This window comes from Triticum dicoccoides, chromosome 6B (genome assembly GCF_002162155.2).
Source record: "Triticum dicoccoides isolate Atlit2015 ecotype Zavitan chromosome 6B, WEW_v2.0, whole genome shotgun sequence".
Classification (NCBI taxonomy): domain Eukaryota; kingdom Viridiplantae; phylum Streptophyta; class Magnoliopsida; order Poales; family Poaceae; genus Triticum; species Triticum dicoccoides.
Window position 1 is genome coordinate 171,725,457 of NC_041391.1, and position 10,624 is coordinate 171,736,080.

At 48.6% G+C, this 10,624-nt stretch overlaps 1 long non-coding RNA gene across 1 annotated transcript; it reads left to right on the plus strand.

Moving 5' to 3' along the window:
• Positions 1 to 2,728: 2,728 nt before the first annotated feature.
• LOC119326357 lies at positions 2,729 to 5,378 on the plus strand. Its single transcript, XR_005157937.1, has 4 exons — positions 2,729 to 3,470; positions 3,961 to 4,071; positions 4,380 to 4,627; positions 4,807 to 5,378. It is a non-coding gene; the product is annotated as an uncharacterized LOC119326357 (long non-coding RNA).
• The last annotated feature ends 5,246 nt before the right edge of the window (positions 5,379 to 10,624 follow it).

A 10,624-nucleotide genomic window follows, 5' to 3' on the forward strand; every position in this document is an offset into this window, starting at 1 on the left:
CCTGCCTGACGATGCACTTCCTGATTTCTTGGAGGTGGATGAACACAGATACGAGTACGGGAAGCCTCTCGTCAAAGATGAAAAATCTCTGACAACAATGATGCGAAGATTCCATAATTGGTACATGGAAACCTGCAGAGAGTCTGAGGGTAAGAATGCTTTGTATCTGCATATTAAAGAGGAGCACGATCTCGTTGCAAATGATCTGTTGACTGTTCCATTTGAGGAGTTCTTCGAGTTCTTCAATCAAAAGGCCCTCGATAAATTAATGGTCTTTTGCTACTGCCTGTAAGTATTATTTCTGTCATTAAGTCTCTATATATAGCTCGGCTCTTTCATTGCATGTATTTATAATTAATTATCCTCAATATATTATGCAGATTGAAGATCGTCGAGTGCAAAAAACAAGAAATTTATGATATTGGGTTCATTAACACAAATATCATAGATGTATTTCTGGTTGAAAAGAACGTCAAAGAGGCCGAGGACAACTTGCTACAATCGTTGATCAAAAATCAAAACAAAGATACAATACTCTTTCCTTACAACGGCCCGTAAGTGTTACTGTCGTGTGCATATTCGGTTTCCCTTATTACTCAAGCGAGCTTATAGTAATGTAATTGATGAGTTATGCATGTGTGCGCAGGTACCACTATATTCTTCTGGAGATTAAGCTTGAGCATGGACTAGTAACCGTCTTAGACTCGAGACGAAAGATCCCAAATCCTATGCGGACATCACTGAAATGCTCAGCAAGTAAGTTCAATCGATCATTATCGCACCATATCGGCAACTTTTTGTTCATTTCCTGATATCTCAAGTAATAAAAATTATTTTCTTTGTCTTGCAGGGTTTGGAAACAGTTCACCGCAGAAGCTCCGGGACTGCCGAAGGAGCTGACATATAAATACCCGAAAGTAAGTACTACTGGCTAGCTAGTTGCGCGCATCTCTCGTTGATTCTATAGCTGTACTTTCATCAATACCATTTATAATGCTTCATTATCAGTTTGATTGACCTCTATTTCTCGTAAAGTGCTTGTGGCATGAGGAAGGGAATGATTTCTGTGGATACTACGTGTGCGAGTTCATCCACACCGCGACTTTGAAAAACAAGCGGGGCTACTCTAGAAGACAATATGAAGTGCGTAAGCAATAATATTCACAATTTCATTTTATTATACCATCATTTCTATTGAGTTTCATTCATATATATGCATTAATTAACCCCCTTCTTCAAATTAGACGTGGCAGATGCGGGATGAACTCCTAGAACCAGATCGCATGAAAGCAACTCAAGAGGAATTGGCGGGATTCTTTCTTGACCACGTCATCTGTAAAGCCGGAGAATACCATATGGAAATTGATTTCAAATGCTAGGGGTTTGTAATTAAGAGATCTTATACATATTGTATATGTATGTAGCCAGTAGCGTCGGATACATGATACGAAAACTTGTTATTCGACCAATCTCTCGGAGAAGGAGAGGTCGATCTATCACTTCTCTCGGTATGCATGACGAACTTCTGTACTGAATGGTTCTCTCGATCACTTATGTATATATAGTACGTAGCGTCGACCAAGCACGGACATAAGAGAGGACACTTCTCTCTATTAATTAGCTAGCTAACACAATATATGAAACACCTAAATTAACCCCCCAAAACCCCCAACCTCCCCTCCTTTAAAAAAAACAAAAACCCCAGCCACTGGAATGCTGACGCGTGGATGTCTTTTGGTCCCGGTTGGAGCCACCAACCGGGACCAAAGGCCCCCTCACTGGGCTCGGCGCACAGGGCCACGTGGAGGCACATTGGTCCCGGTTCGTGTTTGAACCGGGACTAATGGGTGGAGGTATTAGTAACGACCCATTAGTTCCGGTTCATGAACCGGGACTAAAGGCCCTTATGAACCAGAAGTATTAGGTGTTTTTCTACTAGTGACCCCCTATCACAGGAAAATGTATGTTCTGAAAAAGATTCATCTGGCAAGATAGTGCACGGGGAGATCATTTCCAAAAGGCACTTGCGATCACAGTTAGTATGTGGACAAACACAAGTGGATGATGTTGATGGTTTACCTGCTGGATGACCAGTTCTCTCTTCCATCATCTTGAATTAAGGCGTTTACTTCCCCTTATTAGGCGAACTTTGACTGTGACTCATTTTGGTTCAGAATAAACCGGGTAGAGTGTGAGTTCTGATAGTGACAGGCTGATTTATCACTTGGCTCTGATGATGCTCGGGAGCATGGTTTTCACTTTCAGTGAGATTTCACCGTAGTTCACTGAATTTCATTAATTTCAGTAGACACTGAAATATCACGTTTCGGTCAAAATATTTCAGCAAATTCAGTACACAGGAAATCAAATATTTTTCAAAATACTTTTTGAAAATTTCAAATATTTAATTAAATTCAAATGAATATTTCGGCCTTTTGGCTGAAATGAGAACTGAAATAACTGAATTTCACTGAATTTCAGTGATTTCAGTTGGTGCTGAAATTTTGTTGAAACTGAAATTGAAAACCATGCTCAGGAGAGAACCTTGTATATCAATTATACTCCCTCTGTTCCGAAATAATTGTCGTTGGGCAAACACAGTTCAGATTCTGTCACGTTATAAAAAAGTTTCACTTTCCAAATTTGCCCTCCCACTCACTCGCTCCCACTAGCTCTCTCGCTCGCCGCTCTCCGTCTCCTCCCCGTCGCCGCTCTCTCTCTCTCTCCCCTCCGGCAACGCCCTCTCCCTCTCCTCGTCGCCGCTCTCTCACTCTCCTCGTCGCCGCCCTCTCCTCTCCCCGTCGCCGCCCTCTCCCTCTCCCCGTCGCCGGCCTCTTCCACCGCCCTTTTTCCTCACCACCCCGCCTCCACTCATACCCCGTAAGTCAACAAAATATCGATTCTTTTTGCGCCGGCGACGAGCTTCTAGGCGAAGGACGTGTGGATGTGTAGCGGCGCCAGAGCTCGATATAGGCAACGAAGGCGTGGACGTGGATCGGTGCCCGAGCGGTGGATCTGGAGCGGCGGATCTGGAGCGGCGCCCGAGCAACGGAGGGAGATGGAGTTCCCTCCTGGCGTGGCGGCTCGATCTGCAACGCCCGCAGCTGCGGTACGCCACCCTCGTTGCTGTCGCAGGGAGATGCCGCTCTTCCCCTTCCCGGCCCGCCCTGATGTGGTTTCCTCTCCGTGACCCGTCATCGGAGGCACGGCCAGAGGCATCCCCGCCGCGTGCAGCTGCTACTCCCGGACGCCGCCGCCGCCCTCCGCAAGGAGCGACGATAACCTGAAGCTCTGCGGCCCGGCATGCGCCGAGCGGCGCGTCGCGGGGGCACCGTCGCCGACCGGCCACACGACATCGCTCTCGTCCAGCTAGAAGCATGCGCTGTCGTGGCCTGCCTCCGGCTGCTTCAGCAGGCCAAGAAACTGGAACGCACCCATGCCTGGCGACCTCAGCATCTCCATCGATGATGGTAAGCCCCTCCTCTGTTCCCTCTGATGGTAAACTCTGAATTTGCTTGCTTGCTTTCTTTCTGCAGCAGGCCAAGAAACAAGGAGTGCATACTTAATTCAGTTAGTTTTGCAGTAGTTTGGTTGCAGTAGCAGTACTTCATTCAAGTGAAAAGATTCAGTTAGTTGTATCTCTGCATACTTAATTCAGTTTGGTTGCAGTAGTTTCTCTCTGATGGTAGTACTTGTATCTCTGCATACTTAATTAACCGAATTTGGTTGCAGTAGTTGATTCAAGTGAAACGATTCAGTTAGTTTTGCAGTAGTTTTGCTGGAGTAATAAGGAAAAGTTGCAGTAGTTTGTCAATGTTAACCTCGGCGTATCTGCAGTTTCAGTCACTGCTTGCTACTCCTACTTATTACTCCTCGGTGCTGGAGTGCTTCGACGTGTCTGGAGTATTTTGAGTAGCTAAACATTTTTGCCTGAAAACTGAATGTACAATGTTTCTGTAGATAATTTGATCGAAAAGGGACGGCATGCTGAGGTGTACAAAGGACAGCTTGCTGATTGATAGTTTGTGGCAGTGAAGAGATTAACAAAAATACTTAACCAAGCATGCTGAGGTGAGCAGAGTAGAGACTGTCTACAATCATGATCTAGAGTAGCATGGAGTAAAATGTTTGCAAGAGTACATTTACAGGCATGAGTACAATGAATTAACCAATTATTGTCAGTTGAAACTTAAAGTTCAGACATGAAGTAGTCTTAGAGACCCATGTACTCCTTGTATTCATGTTGTCAGTTGAAGTTGGTATCTTGCTTGTTTCCAAGTCTTGCGGTTTTACATGATGGTTTCATCAGATGGATGTGAACTGAATGTATGTCCAGTTTACACCGATGTAACCTGATTCTGAAAGAATGCCACATACAGATGGCGTCGACCTTGGCCTCCTCGTCGACCTGACTCTGCATTAAGAAAACTTGCTGGCATCAAGTGTCCCCCTTCCTCCACCGGCAGCCTTCCATCGAATTCACATCAGAAAACTTCATTCATTCACCCAGAAAAAATAACTGACATTGCCAACATCTCACAAGAAAGAAGAGAGCAGAGTTGAAGTTGCGAGCCTGTTTACTTGCAGCTACACCTGTGTTCTTCTTCTTCTTCGCAGAATCAATCAGGTTTACTTGCAGCCTTACTCACTTTGTGTCTTAGTTAATCATATTCCTCAATTGAGGAACACCTGGACTTGTCATTCCGGTCTTGGGATCAACAGTAGCATATGGACTTATCATTCTGGTTTTTGGATGATTTAGTTAATCAAATTGACATCAATTGACCTGTTTTGGATCAATTGCAGATTCTCTTGATTGGAGTGGAGAGGAGCAGAGACGAGAGGAGCAGCAGAAGTGGACAGCACAACGGCTGACCTCGAGCTCTTGATTGGAGTTGGGGGAGGCGGCCGGCGAAGGATCTGTGGCCAACAGTGAAGGATCCGAAGCTGTGGCGGAGCAGGCAGCCGGCGGGAAGGGCGGCCGGCGAGGGAGCTGCGGACCGCGGCGGGGAAGGGCGACCGATGAGGGAGCTGCGGACCGTGGCGGGGAAGGACGCCAGAGATGCGGACGACGGAGGAGCCTGGCGAAAGGGAGTAGCGACGGCGTAGAAGCCTGGCGGAGGGGAGGAGCGACGGAGGAAGACGCCTCCCGATTGATTTCAAATCGGGGGTAGTATTTTACTTTCACACTGTTTCACCTGGTCGGAACGACGCCCCCAGCGACAATTATTTCGGAACGGAGGGAGTAGTTTAGTACTTCATGTTATGACCGTCATATTAGGGGCTTAGCCCAGGGTTGTGGCCCAAGTTATCTTATTGTTATTAGGGGCTTAGCCCGATTATCTTATCGTTTGCTTAGGAGTCAAGTAAACCTTTCTATATAAGGAGAGGAGATGTATCAATCTAATCAAGCAAGAAGCAATCATATTTGCTCGGCTTCCTTAGGGAGCCGGGAGACCTAACCCTAGCCGCCTCCTTCCCTGGGCCATCTCCCTCTCAGCCGCCGCCTCCTCACGCACGACGGTGCCCAGCCGCCGGCGTCCGCGTGTTCGTCCACGACCAGCTCCCTCCTTCCCCTACAACCTCCGGCCTAGACCCGGTAGAACCTTAGTTTCTACCACTTCAGTTGAAGAGTTTTAGCTTTTCGATGATGATTTGCTGATGCTTAGTAGGTATGGATGCATTGTATCAGTATTATTTTTTAGATGCTGCACTCTACCGGATTTTCCCCGAGGGATGATGCTGTACTCTTTATCACTGATCAGTATACAGGTCGTTAATAATTTTCTTCTGATGGAGAAAGAAGTAAACAGAGGAGAGCGGCGATGGAGCGGACGAGCTCGCATGCTCCTGCTTTCTGGACCAATGGTACAACGTCACGTGGGAGAGGCAGTTATGGACGGAGGAAAATACGGCTGGGTATACGGAGGCGGAAAGGGTGGGATACGAGTGTGGGCCAGAAGGGACGTTGTGACGGAGCTGGCTGTCGCCGCGACGGCCGCATGGATGGCGCGCCATTGGGACAGACTAACGTGACGGATAAAGTGTGGCTTCGGAATTCTGCTTACACATCTGACAAACTTAGGGAGTTGTTCAAGCTGATGAGGAGCAGCACTTACGCAGCGGTTCAGAGTGAGTAGCTTCAGTCTCCCTGATGCTTAAGTCGTTTGCATGCAAACTAATGAAATGTTGTTTCCCTGAATATGGTGTTCATTTTCTTTTTGTCGTCCTTTGTAAACAAAACCAGAAGGTTTCTTGTTCATTGCAACACATGCCAGATTGGTCCCTGCAAATTAAAAGTAGTTTATTACTAATGGTATCTTCAATGCGGACCCTCAAACCTCCCGCATCTGTCTGGACCGTGCTGTCGGACCGTGAAAGTCATCTACTGCGGTCCTGTATCAGTCCATGGCGTGGTCAAGACGTACTTTCTCCCGCAAACCTAAGAGGCGAAGACAAACGTGGTGTGGCTTTGCGGGAGTCCGGACCACTCCCACGCCAGCTTCGGACCGCCCTGGCCCACCAAAAATCCCTCCTCCATCCCGTGTGCGCTTCCCGCTGAAACGGTCAGCGCCGATCCAGAGCGTCAGTGCCGCATTCATGCCTGCGACCACTCACTAGGGTCGGCATTGAAGCGATGCGCTGGACGAGAGAGCGCTGCCCGCGCCGCTTTCCGGTGCAGGCGACTGGTGCATGTTCAAAAGACGCGACGGCCGCCCGTTCGTCCGTCTGCCGCCCACATTGGTGCCACACGGTTGCCGAGGTGTCTCCTCTGGTGCCACCAGTCCGTCCCTCTACCGCCCGCCATTGCTATATAAACCGAAGCCCCAACCATAACCGCAGTCATCTACCTTTGATCCCTCTGTGCACCACTCCCACCATGGCTTTCTCCCCCGCTAAAGCTTCTGGGATGGGTTGAGCCGGACTAGAAGAAGGAGATGGCCGCCATTACTGCCGGCTGGCTAGCCAGAGGATGATGACATCCCAATGAAGGACGCGGCCGACGATGAGCCGGCGCCCCCCTCCTCCTCCGTGCCACCCTTGCCGACGCATTACACCATGACCATTGGCGACACTCATGCCCATTACATGGACATGATGTAGGAGGAGCGGGAGGAGCAGTTCCGGGAGACGTAGGCCGACGCCGCCTACAAGCACTACCTCATCCAAGGGCACCTACAGGAAGAGGATCAGCTCGCCGCCGGCAGGGCGGTCGCTCCGGATGCGGACATGGCGGATCAGGAGGCGATGCTTGAGTCCTACCGCTCCACCCACGAGATCCGCCTCGCCTGCTAGCGGTAGCGCCAGCGGGTGATGGAGGTGGCGGCCACCTACAAGGAGGCGGCGAGGCGGGTGAGGTGGTGTTCAGTGAGACCGAGGAGGAGGAGGGGGACATCGCCCGCCGCCACGACCACGAAGCTGACACGCCCGCGTGCGCAGCCTGCGGCGAGGAAGAGCAGTGCATGATAGGTCGCCACTGCACGGGTCCCAAGTAGGCCACCGCTCCTCCCCTCCCGTCGATACCATGGTTGGGGGGCTCAATATCGGCGGCCGATTAGCCGCTTGGCAGCGACATGGAGGCGGACAACTTCACTTCCCGAGCCTCCAGAGGTGGAGGTTACGGAGGCAGAGCTGCAGAGCGCCGAGGCGGAGCTGGAGAGGGCGAAGCTTTAGTTCTCGGGACTCATGGCCGAACATGGGGAACAAGCATCAGCGACCATTTAGATTAGGTATTAATTATACCTCCAAAACCGAACTACCACCGCTTAGTTGATGTAAATGTAATGAAATCCGTCATGTTTATATGAAATCCGACCGTGTTTGCATGAATTTTATCCGGCTTATTGGAAAAGTGTTTGAAATGTATGCGGCTACGGTTGGATGGCGGCCTCCCGCATCCGTATCCGTGGAATGTTTTCCCCTGTCCGTGAATGGATGCGGGAGAAAATTTACGGGTTGCCATTGAAGATGCCCTAACATATTTATCTCAACATACACCTATGCCACCTCATCACACAATTACGTATGGACAAAGGCCTACCTCAATATTCAACACGCATGCAAAAGACTCAAATATCTGTAAATCTTATTTGTATTTTACCACAAAAAAAGAATAAATGTTTTATAGTTACATGTATTTTTAGTTTTAAATGTTATATAAGAATCCAAATATTCATGTTCGTATAATCAAATCTTGCTGAAATTTATAGCAAACAATTCTTGTAGCAACACGCAGGTATCATCTAGTATTCTAAACAGACGGTTCGAACAGTTTTTGTCATCCAACAATGGGGATCAAATTTGACTGAACCGGTTTGAATGTCAAAGTCCCGCAAACTTGGGGAGGTTTATGGAAGTCTGGAGGTCTGCCATTATGGACTCCGACACCACCGACCCATCAAAAAATACCCCATATTCAGGTACGCGATGTTTTGGCTCTCGGGAGCATATGCTCCCTAATGAACAGTAAATTTAAAATAAATAGTAAATTAATTTTATTTTTTGATATTTTTTGTAGATGTTCATGTTAGTGTAGCAAGTGTGCTTGAAATTTTTCATGCGATATGGAATATGGAATAACAGTACTTCGTCATTGAAAGAGTAAAATTAAGTGTAACATTTGGCATTCGACTTTTTTTTTGCACAGGTAGAAATGCTTAAGTTATTCCTCTAAAAATTTGCGGGTAACATTTGGGTGTGATAATGAACACATTTACTTTCTTTCAACTTTTTGACATTTGCAACTAAGTTTTTTGACTCGAAGGAGCATGTGCTCCCTAGAGCCAAATTGTATTTCCGCCATCCGAAGCCTTTTTTCAACCTCCCCCCTCCCCCTATGCTCTGTATCCACACCCTTGAAGACCGACATCATTATCGTACCATCCCGACCGCCGCCAAGGCCTTGTCAAACCTACGTTGCTCTAGCCAAACATCTTCATGTCTTGGTCTACACCGTTGTCCTACCCCGGATCCCACTGGCGACGAAGTACCATTAGCCCCTACCGTCGTCGTCGATGAAGGACGCCACACCCGACAAGTATTTCGGCAAATACCATAGCGTAATGTTTTGATGTTCTCATTGTTGACTTTGAAGAAAACAAGATGGCTACATACTTTGTGCAGGAGGATGAAATGTTTTGTGAGGAGTGGTTGGCCGCAAGTGTGGAGTTTCAAGGCATGAAGCAAAAATGTGACATTTTTTTGGCAAAGTGTGCATGTTCGATTCAATGAGCAATATCACTACGCGCCCTAGAACATGAAAGTGGTTGATGATTGGGTGCAAAGTGGCTACTCCATCGATGCTTGCCATTCATAAGACCGTCACAAGTGTTGCAGGCGTATGCACAAGTGCGAACAAGGTGACAAAAGAGATGTGTCACTTGAAGAGCTCGTTAGTTTTGCTTTTTGTTGCTCTACATCATTTCATTGATTTGCTCAATGTTGTAAGTTATTGATCACACCATTGTCTAGCCCGGAGGCCTGTGTGCGTTGTATCAAACGATGAAGGGAAAAGCCATTCACATATATGCATTGTTGGATGAAGCTCAATAGGCATAACAACTGGATCAACATGTGCCTCCAACACTACCGGAACAGGGCCCTATGCCGACGGCCATATCTATGCCGACGGCCACCGTCGGCCTTGTCAGGGCTATGCCGACAGCCATGTCCAGGCCGTCGGCGTAATAAAGCCGTCGGGCTATCCAGACATATGCCGACGGCGACCGTCGGCCCAGAAAGGCTGTCGGCTTACCCAAACTTACGCCTACAGCAGCCGTTGACATATCTTGGCCGTCGGCATAGTTGCGGGCCCGGCGATCCCGCCGTGCCGTGCGGCTAACGGCGTCCGATCTATGCCGACGGCCGAGGCGGGAGGCCGTCGGCATAGATGCCCTTACCACGTCATCGATCCGAGGCGCACCGACCACCACCTATGCCGACGGCTGCCGTCGGCATAGATGCCACATCATCGATCCGCAGCGCGCCGACCATCTGCCCTATGCCGCAGCTATGCCGACGGCTTTGCCGTCGGCATAGTTTTTTTTTTCTTTTTTCCTTTTTTTCTTTTTTCTTTTTTTCATATCTATATTTTTTTCATAGTTTTTTTTTCTTTTTTTACCACGTCATCGATCTTTTTATCATAGTTCCCTTATCCACTTCCCGGTCACCCCCTCCACTTGTTATTTTTTTCTTTTTTTTCATAGCTATATTTTATGTTTTCTTAAATATTATTATTTGACTAACTTACATATAGTACGTGTTGACAACTGGGTGGTGTTGTGGCATGTCCGAAGAGGCGGTACGCGTCTCCGGTGCGTGGCCTCCCTCACGGACGGCGCCGCCGCCCGAACTTGGAGGGGGGAAACGGACGCGTCGGGTCTACACGGAGTGGATTTAGCTGTGGGTTTGGCCCGGATGTTGCTCCCCGGTGTCCCTCTCGGCCGACCCGACACAACCGGGTGGAGAGGTCCACTGGTCAAAGCCCGTCCGTGGGAAGTCAAAGGGCTAGATCTCGTGGTGAAACGCTAAAGGATTAGGCGGGACGGGGGCCCTGGGGGTAGCAATGCCACCGAAGCGTCGTACCGGGCCCTCATACATGCGGGGTGGTGTTGTGGCATGTCCG